Here is a 10340-nt window from a genome sequence, read left to right on the forward strand (position 1 = left end):
TCTGCTTAGCCCAGCGCTTCTCAAACTTTAGCTACGTCAGAATCCCCTGGAAGGCTTGCTAAAGCACAGATTGCTGGGCTCTGCCTCAGAGTTTCCCATTCGGTCCGCTGGGTGGGGCTGAGGATTTGCGTTTCTAACCAGTTTCCAGGTGATGTTGATGTTGCTGGTCTAGGGGCTGCCCTTTGAGAATCGCCGGCTTAGGCTCGCCTCCCACCTGAAACGTCTCCTTTTTTTGCTCCCTCCCTCCTTCCCTTCCCTTTCTTCCTTCCCTCCTTCCTTCTTGGCTCCCTTCCTCCCCCTGTTCCTTCCTCCCTCCCTACCTTCCTCCCTCCCTTCCTTCCTTGTCAGTCGTCCACAAACTCCTAATGAGACCCTAATATGCATAATAGGCATGAGATACTCCTTAAGGAGTTTTTTTGGCTAGAACCAATGTATTCATCAGTGTACTACCCCTACCTTTTCTCAACAAATTCTCAGAACTCGCATTGTTTATTCTGCACCATCCCTACCACTTACATAATCCAGCCAGTATATCAAGATAACTCTATATTATTTTGAATTTATCACTGCATGCCTTTGTAATTGTTTCACAATTTTTTCTCGCTTTAACTAGCCCTTTGAAACACACAGAATCCTGCTTTGTGGGCACAGAACCCACGCTTGCAGACTGGGCCTCCGGAGGGGCCGGCGTCCGTCTATTGCTGGAGCACTGACTTAGAAGCCTGGCTGCTCACACCCTGACTCGTCCTGATGACGAGCTGCTCCGGCCATCGTCCACATTCCTGCTCCCAGGAATACCCCCGGCCCCCTTCCATCAGCGCCCGGCCAGAGACAGCCGTGCTGAGCAGAGAGGAACAACTTCACCATGTTAGAAATGGATGTTACTAAGAAAGTTATAATACAGTTTCAGAGTTTTATATTAAAAAATACAGAAAAGCCAAGGAAGAAAATTAAAATTTACCCATAACCCCACCACATAAAGATACCCAATTTTAACATCGGAATGTTTCTCTCCCGTATGTATTTTCCCACATAATTAAACTATTCTGCAAATACTGTTTTTCAAGTCATATTTTTTCATTTGCCAATATATCCACACTTCTTTACTCATGTTAACCTTTTATGACGTCGCTTCAGATGGTTACAAAGCATGACCTCGTATATGGAGACTATATGTTACTTTAACCAATCCTTTATTGATTAATAATCCACCACTTCTGTTAATATAAACAACAACTCAGCAAATATCCTTGTTCATTCATCTTTGTACACCTTTCAATGATTTAATCAAATGTATATTTTAAAGACTTGGATGCATATTGAAAAATTGCCTTCCAAAATATTTACATTCCCCTCAGCAGTGTGTAAGAGGCCCATGCAGTCCCTCACAGGCCACTACCAAACTGTGGGATGGTGTCCTTCTCATCAGCGAAGGTGGCATCTTATTATAATTTGAATGTATCTCATTGCTTGGAGAATGAATTTTATTTTATTTTTTTGAGGGAGCTCAGCTCTGAGCTAACATCTGCCGCCAACCATCCTCTCTTTTTGCTGAGGAAGATTGGCCCTGAGCTAACATCCATGCCCATCTTCCTTTATTTTATATGTGGGATGCCTGCCTCAGCATGGCTTGACAAGCAGTGCGTAGGTCCGCACCCGGGATCCGAACTGGCGAACCCCAGGTCACCAAAGTAGAGCATGTGAACTTAACCGCTGCACCACTGGGCCGCTCCAAGAATGAATTTTAAATTAGTAGTAAACATTTGTATTTATTCTTCTGTGAATCGCCATTTTGCGTCCTCTGCCCAGTTTTCTCCTTATTGTTTTTTGACAGCAGATTAAGTTAGACGTTCAGTTGAACCACCAAGATCCACAGTGAGATGAGAGACGGACCTGCAGAAAATTCCACGAAAAGAACCAGTGAGGCCACTCCCCGAGCCCGAGGATGAGGGGTTGAGAGTGGAGGTGGGAGTTGGTGGAGCAGATTCCTGTGCAGGGGCTGTGCTGAGCCTGACCTCCCCAGCCCAGTCGGGGAGCGTGCTGCTGCCGCCCGGGCCTCAAGTCTCATGACATGGGCTTCCGTTGACCACGGGGAGGGCGTATGTTCCCTGCAGTTAGGGCAAAGGCTGACTCTGCCCATGGAATCCAGGGGAGAGGTGAGGCGGTTGGCCAGCTGCTTTGGGAGTGGAGCGAGCCAAGGAGAGTTGCTCAGATTCTACCCAAGCAAAGAATGCAAATTTCCTGTGGACCAGAGGTAGAGGTGGCCCATTCAGGAACGAGAAATGGACTGTAGCCATTTGAAATCCTACCCTGTAATAGGCAGAATAACAGTCCCCCCAAAGATGTCCGCATCCTAACATCCTAGTCCTCGGAGCCTGTGAATATGTCACCTTACCCAGCAAAAGGGCCTTTGCAGATATGACTAAATGAAGGATCTCGGCCTGGGGAAATTATTCTGGATTATCTGGTGGTCCCAATGTAATGACAAGGGTCCTCATAAGATGGAAGAGGGATGCAGGAGTGTCAGAGCCAAAGACGGGGAATTTTCCATAACTTTATATATATATATATAATATTTATAAACTTCTGCTATCGTATAGTATTTTACAAGAACTCTCTTGTTTTCAAAATGCTTTTTTTAAAATATATAACATCATTTTCTTTTCTCTTTTTTTTTTCTGGGAAAGATTCGCTCTGAGCTAACATCTGTTGCCAATCTTCCTCTCTTTTTTTTTTTCCTCCCGAAAGCCCCAGTACATAGTTGTATGTTTTAGTTGTAAGTCCTTCTAGTTCTGCCATGTGAGCTGCTGCCACAGCATGGCCACTGACACACAAGGAGTGTGGTTCCACGACCGGGAACCGAACCCCGGCTGCTGAAGCAGAGCATGCCCAACTTTAACCACTGGGCCAGAAGGGCTGGCTCTGTAACGTCATCTTCTTGATTCACAGTTGCAATATCTCCTTATGTTTCCAAGGATTTGATTATCATTTTTTCCGAAGAATTGTTTGTACAGTTTTTTTAAATCTCTGCATTGTGTCTGTTTCCCCAAGCTCCTTTTTCCTGTTTGTTTATTTTGGTCTCTGGCTCTGATTTTAGAGGCTTTCCTCAAATGCCTAGTGGTCCCCGTATGTGTGTTCACACCTAAGACTGAGGCACCTAAACATGGGTTTAATTTTTTGGATTGATTTTTGGAGCTCATCGATCACCTTGACAGGCATCGCTGTAGGTTTTCTGTTGTGTTTTTTCAGGCAGGGACCCAGCCACTTCATTGGCAGAAACTCCCAAATTTAGTAGCAGTGGCCGTTTACCCTTGTGCTGATTGGCTTTCCTGGAGCATCTTCCAGCGCCCTGCCTGAAGGCATGGGGCAGGGACACGTGTCTGCTTTCATTTTTGAAACCAAATGGAGAAAGGCTGGAGGGTTCACGTCTCCATGTAGAGGACCAGCTAATCCGCTGGTTCTCAGCTCATGTGCCTCATGTTTCTGAGTTTAGAGTTTATCTGGTACGAATTCTCTTACTTTCGGCTGGATCGCCCATCCTCACCCCCACAGGCCTGGCTTCCATTCTCTCGACCCTCCCGGGTCAGCTCCCTTCTCCTACATGCTTTTCATCTTCCACTGTCATCTCGTTTTCTTTTTCCTTTGTCCTTGTGGATTTTTATGGTATTTATTCTTTGACTGTCATTTTAATGGGATTTGGGGATGAAGTGGAGATAAAATATTGTATCTACTCCACCTTGTTTAAGCAGAACTTGGGATTTTTCTAGATGGGTACCGTTTGATTGTTATCCTGCTGTGCTGTGCCCCTCTCTGGGCTGGCACAGTGTCAGCTGGGGGTTTGCTGCATGGCCCCAGGAGCGTGAGATTTCCCGGAACACTAGAGGAGCCGTGGTCCCTGGCTGTCAGATTCTGGAGGAATGGTTCTCAGCTGCCACATTTTATAGTTTTGGGTTGTTTTATAATTTGGTGAATAGAAGAATTCACTTCCAATAATTTATTTAATCTCAGTAAGAACAGTCTTTGTTTTGTGGTTTTTTGAGAAGCAGCAGTAATACTCTTGGGGTGTTTTGAAAGAAGACTAGAGAATCACCCTCTAATCAGTCACCTGCATTTAGAAGCACACCGATGAGAAGTTAAATGCCACGTTGTATTAGAAAAACCTACACTCCGCCTAAGTGTCTCCTTCACCTTTACACAGGACACTTCACTTCTGACACTTCTGGTTTCCCTCAGCAAGCAGTTCTATCACACCAGCTGGGCGTCCTACTTTTAACTCAATTCTGATTCTGTACCTGGAGACAGCGTCAAATCCCACAGGTTAAAGCCTCGGTCCCTCAAGACCGTGCCCCTCCCTTCAGCTCAGTCCCTTACGATCATGCCGATCATTAAGTCCGGGTTGTCACCTGTGCTTTTGACCGATGGGCTATAAATAAGAGGTTCCCACGACCCCCTCCTCCAGTTCAATTAATTTTCTAGAGCAGTTCACAGAACGCAAGTAAACAGTTTACTCGCCGTTTACCAGTTTATTAGAGAAGGATATGATAAAGGATACAGGTGACCATTCAGATGGAAGAGATGCGTCGGGCACGGTGTGTAGGAAGGGGCACCGAGCCTCCAGCCTGTGGGTGCGCCACTTTCCCAGCACGTCCGCGTGGTCATCAGCCTGGAAGCTCTCTGAACCCCGTACTATTGGGGCTTTATGGGGTCTTCCTCGTGTAGGCATGATCACTTATTAACTCCATTTCCAGCCCCTCTCTCTTCTCTGGAGAAGGGGCTCTGGGGCTGAAAATTCCAAGTTTCTAATCAGGGCTTAGTCTTTCTGGTGATCAGCCCCCATCCCGGAGCCCCCACCCCCGCCCGAGTCCCCTCATGAGAACAAAACCTGCTCCTAGTGCTCTTGTCACTGGGTGGCTTAAACAAGTGGAATTGAATGTCTCACAGTTCCGGTGGCTGGAAGTTCAAAATCAACGTGTTGACTGGGCCTTATTTCCCTTGAAGATGAGGGAAGGATCTGTTCCAGGCCTTTCTCCTAGTTTCTGGTAGCTTCTTGGCTTTGGCAGCGTAGCTCCGATCTTGACATGGCGTTCTCCCCGGAGCATGTCTGTCTCTTCGTGTGGAGTTTCTTATAAGGACACCAGTCATATTAGATTAGGGATCTCCTCTATTCCACTAGGACCTCATCTGCAAGGACCCTATTTCCGAATAAGGTCACATTCTGTGGTATCGGGCATTAGGACTCCAACGTAATTTTGGGGGGACACAATTCAACCCATAACAAGCAGCAACAATGAATTTGTAAAGCGGACCTTTGGCTGAGAGAGTCCGCTGGAGCTAACGAAAAAGAGCACATGTTCTAGAGACTATTTGGTTGGAATTCTGGTCTTGCGACTTCTTAACTTCTCAGCCTTGGTTTTCTCACCTGTGTAATAAGAAAAATAGTATTCATCTTGAAAGGTTGTTTTGAGGGTTAACTGAAGGAATCAATTAGAAGCATCCTGCCTAGAACCCAGCACACATCACTGTGCCACACAGTTGCTAGCGTGATGATTCTATGTGACTTTGGGCGGTATCTAAGTGCTGCTCTCCTACGCAGGTGTTGTTATTCAGGGGTCACCAAGTGTTTATAATTACACACCATATCAGCTAAAAATATCTGACTCTGCACGCACTCAGTGTGTGTGTTTGTGTGTATGTGTGTAAACATATATACACACACACATATGCATTTCTCACTTTGTTAATGCATTATCTACGTTAGAAGATATACACACTCAAAAGAAATAAAGAGAATGAGATAAACAGAAGTTTGAACAGTTTCTCCCATCACCCCAGTGAAATGTCCTGTACACCCCAAGTGCATTCACTTCAGAGATTTAGAGACCAGCCTCGATGAGGTTGGAGAGATCAGCATTTGTCTGCGTGGCATCTGCCCCAGTTACAGACCAATGAGCGTCATTGGCTTCCCCCAGTTGACACGTTCTCCACCTTTTCCACTCCACGGAGGCGAGCCCGAGCTGCCAAGGCCATGTGCTCTGGATACCCTGATAAACTCCCATACACTCTCTAATGGACCCCAGCTGTGGCATACCAGTGGCCAGAAGTTTGTCCTGGGTCAAATTTCCCCAGTCTAAGGGTGGTATTAGACCTCTTGAATCGTGCTTTTGTCGGAATACTTTCCTCCTGGAGCCCTCAACGTCCCGCCCCACAGTGGGTACTGCTTGCTCCTGAGACCTGGCGCGCAGCTGTCATCCTGGGAGTCACCGCTTTCCTGAGCGACAGCCACTGTTTCCTGGGCCCCAGGCCTTCCTCTGGCTTAGCTGACTCTGTATTTGCTGAAGCATGTTGTTAATCATTTACTAACACAGGAGGTTTGGTAGGTAAATTTCTCCCGTCTTTGCATTTCTAAAAATATCGTTATGAATAAAACAATTAACAAAGCTGATCTAATGAACATATATTAAATACTATACTTAATAACTAAAGAAAACACACTTTTAAAAACTATATACAAAAGTTCAAGAATTGACTACCATCATAAATCACAAATCAACTTTGAACAAATTTCAAAGAGTTAATTATCTGATCACAAAACAGTTATGTTAAAATTCAATAACAGAGACACATCTACTTTTAAAAAGCCATTTATTTGGCAGTTCTGAAACAGATCTCTGGATATCTGAAGGGTTAAAATGGAAATAATAATATGAATCAGAAAAACATTTAAATCTAAATAATAAAAAATACTAACCTTCAAAACTGAAGTAGAAATGTGAGGGAAATTAATAACCTTAAATTGCTTGTATTAGAAGGAGAGAAAAGGCTCGACACTAATGATGAAGTTGGATTACACATCCAAACAAGACATTAGACAAGGAGGCAGAGAAGAAACCCAAGTGAAGTTGAAGAGTGAAAATGTAAGACAAGGGCAATGCTTAAGAAACAGAAAAGAAATAGAAAATAGTCACCGCAGTCACAGTGATCAACGAAGCTCAGGAAGGGGATCCCAGTGAGGTGAGCCGAGGCGCTCACAGCGATGTCAGGCATGAAGAAAGGGCACCGCGAGATTAAAGATAACAGGCATGTAACGGATGACCATACAGCAATACACTCGCATTCTCAGGGGAAGTGGACAAACTCCTGGAAAAATATAACTGGTAACAATTGCCTCTGCATGAAATGGAGAACTGGAATGGCTTTATAACCGTTAAAGAAATAGAATCATGAAGGAAGCTCTGGGCCCCAACAATTGTAACGGTGAGCTCTCTTACGTGTTCAGGAGACAGACGCAGATGACCAAACTTACTCCAACTCTTACAGGAGGGAGGAGGAGAGGCAGTGCTCCCAAACTTATTCTGTGAGGCTAGTGGAAGCTGGATCCCCAAACTGTACAAAGACAGCATGAAAAAAAGACTACAGATCAGTCCAATTCATTAATATGGATTTTAAAAAGCCCTAAGTTAAATATTCCAAACAGAATCTGGCTGTGTTTTTCTTTAAAAAAAATAATATGAGTCTATTGCAAGAAGTTATATTGGAAAATACGTTAATATGATTTACCCTGTTAGAGATTTGAAGAGATATTCATCTCAATAGGCCTAGAAGAAGTATTAGATGACATTCGACATTTAGTCATTGTTTAAAAAAATAAAACCAATCTCTTAGTAAACTAGAAACAGAAGGTGATTTCCTTTATCTGGATAAGGAAATCTGCTTAAAAAAACTACAGCATTAACATTGTAAATCATTGGTGAAACATTAAAAGCATTGCTTTTAAATTCAGGAACAAAATAAAGATTGCAATGAAGATTTTAGCCAGCTCAACAAGGCAAGAAAAAGAAGAGGAAAGGTAAAAGGATGAAATAAAACTCTCATTATTTGCCAATGATATGAATACCCACATGGGAGACTCCAAATAAGCTTTATTGCTAGAATTATCAAGACAGTTTAGCAAAGTTGCCAAGTAGAAAATCAATATACAAAAGTTAATTTCATTTTTTATACCAGTAATAAACAGAAAAATATAATTTCAAATTTCCAATGATAAAAGTAGCAAAAAAGAAAAAATATTGAGGAATAACTCCAAAGATGTTCAGGTCCTTCGTATAGAAAATAATATGACTTTTTGAAAGATATTAGAGAAGCTCTAAATAAATAGAAGACATATTTGTGGGAAAGGAAGATCAATTTTGTAAATATGTACATTTTCTCCATCTTGATTTATAGAATTAAGGAAATTCTAATCAAAAGCTTAACATGGTTTTCCATGGCACGTGACAAGCTTCTCTCAAGTCTGTTTGGAGGAGCAAAGGGCCAAGAAGATCAAAACCCTCCTGAATAAGCACAAGATTGGTGACAGGGGTGGGACAGCGTGTTCTCTCTGATACCACGATTTATTATAAAACTAGAGTAATTAAAACGGTGTCGTATCCGGAAAGAAGAGACAAACAGATCAGGGGACAGAATAAGAGAATTCAGAAACAGTCTCATGCATAGACGAAAACTTGATATATGAGAAGGGTCGTACTGCTGATAATTTACCCAGATGGGGAAAAAGTCAAGTCCCTAATTACAGCATATACAAAAATAAATTCCAGATGGATTAAGAACTTAAATATAAAAGGCAAAAAATTTAAACATTTAGAAGAAATGTAGGAGAAGAATTTCTTGACTTCAAGGAAAGTAAGGGGGTTTTTTTGGTAACAAGACACAAATCACAAACTAAAGGAAAAGATAGATACACTTGAATAATTAAGATGTTGTATATATTTCAATATATTGAATACTTTGAAACTGTTTATCAAAGTACATCATAAAGAGAAAAAGAAGAAAAGACACAGAGAATATATTTGCAACATATGTAAATGAGAAAGGAATTTGTATCCAGAATATAGGAAAAACACCCACAAATCATAAGAAAAATAAAAACAAACCAAGAGGAAGATTGACAAAAGACATCTCACTTTTCACTGGAGAATAAACCTAAAATTGCCCAGGAACATATGAAAAAATGCTCAATAAGATGAGTAATGAGAGACATGCCAATTAAAAAACCACAATGAGAGAACGTCGCAAACACATCAGGTTAGCCAAGATTTTAAAAATCTGATAACATCAAGAGTTGGAGATAATGTAGAGAAACAGCAAGTCTTAAACACTGAGGATGGAAGTGCTTATTAGAATGAGTCTTTGGAAAACAATTTGGAATTAGCTCATAAAGTCGAAGATGTGTGTGCCTCATGATCCAGCTAGCCCGCTTCTGGGCGTATCCTCTGAAGAAGCTCTTGGATGTGCACACTGGACGAGCTGTAGGAGAACACTCACAAAAGCCTTATGTATAACAGCAAAAAACCGGAAAAGGTCCAAATGACCCTCAGCTGTAGAATGCACCAAGTGTGGTATGTGCATAAAACAGGTGAACTGTAGTCACAAGCATCAACATGAATGGATCTGAAGATGTCATCCTGACCATCACGCATGCTGCTGGGAATGTAAAATAGTGCAGCCACTTTGGAAAACAGTGTGGCAGTTCCTCAAAAATTTAAACATAGAGTGACCATATGACCCAGCAATTCCACTCCTAAATTCTCCAAGAGAATCAAAACATAGATCCATGTAAAAAAAAAAAAAAAAAACCCGCAACTATACATGATTGTTCACAGCAGAATCCTTCATAATAGTTCAAAAGAGGAAACAACTCAAATTTTCCATCAGCTGAGGAATGGATAAACAAGAACGCAGTGCATCCACCCGCATAACGCAGTGTTACTCAGCTGTGAAAGGGACAAAGTACTGACACGCGATACGACGTGGAGGAACTGTGAAGACGTCATCTAAGTGAAAGAAGCCAGTCACAAGAGACGCATACTGTATGCTTCCCTTTATATGGAATGTTCAGGATTGGCAAGTCCAGAGATACAGAAAGTAGATTAGTCGTTTCCAGGGCTGGAGGGAGGGGGGAATGGAGAGTGACTGCTAACGAGTGTAGGGTTTCTTTTTGGGGTGATGAAAGTGTTCTGGAGTTAAATAGTGGTCATGGTTACACAACTTTGTGAATACAGTAAAAAGAATTTTTTTGAGGAAGATCAGCCCTGAGCTAACATCTGCTGCCAATCTTCCTCTTTTTGCTGAGGAAGACTGGCCCTGAGCTAACATCCATGCCCACCTTCCTCTACTTTATATGTGGGAGGCCTGCCACAGCGTGGCTTGATAAACGTGAGTAGGTCCACACCCGGGATCCGAACTGGTGAACCCTGGGCTGCTGATGCAGAACATGCAAACTTAACCACTGTGCCACCAGGCCAGCCCCATGGTATTACAGCCCATGTGATCCTTTAAAGTGA

This window comes from Equus quagga, chromosome 13 (assembly GCF_021613505.1).
Source record: "Equus quagga isolate Etosha38 chromosome 13, UCLA_HA_Equagga_1.0, whole genome shotgun sequence".
In the NCBI taxonomy this organism is placed as follows: Eukaryota; Metazoa; Chordata; class Mammalia; order Perissodactyla; family Equidae; genus Equus; species Equus quagga.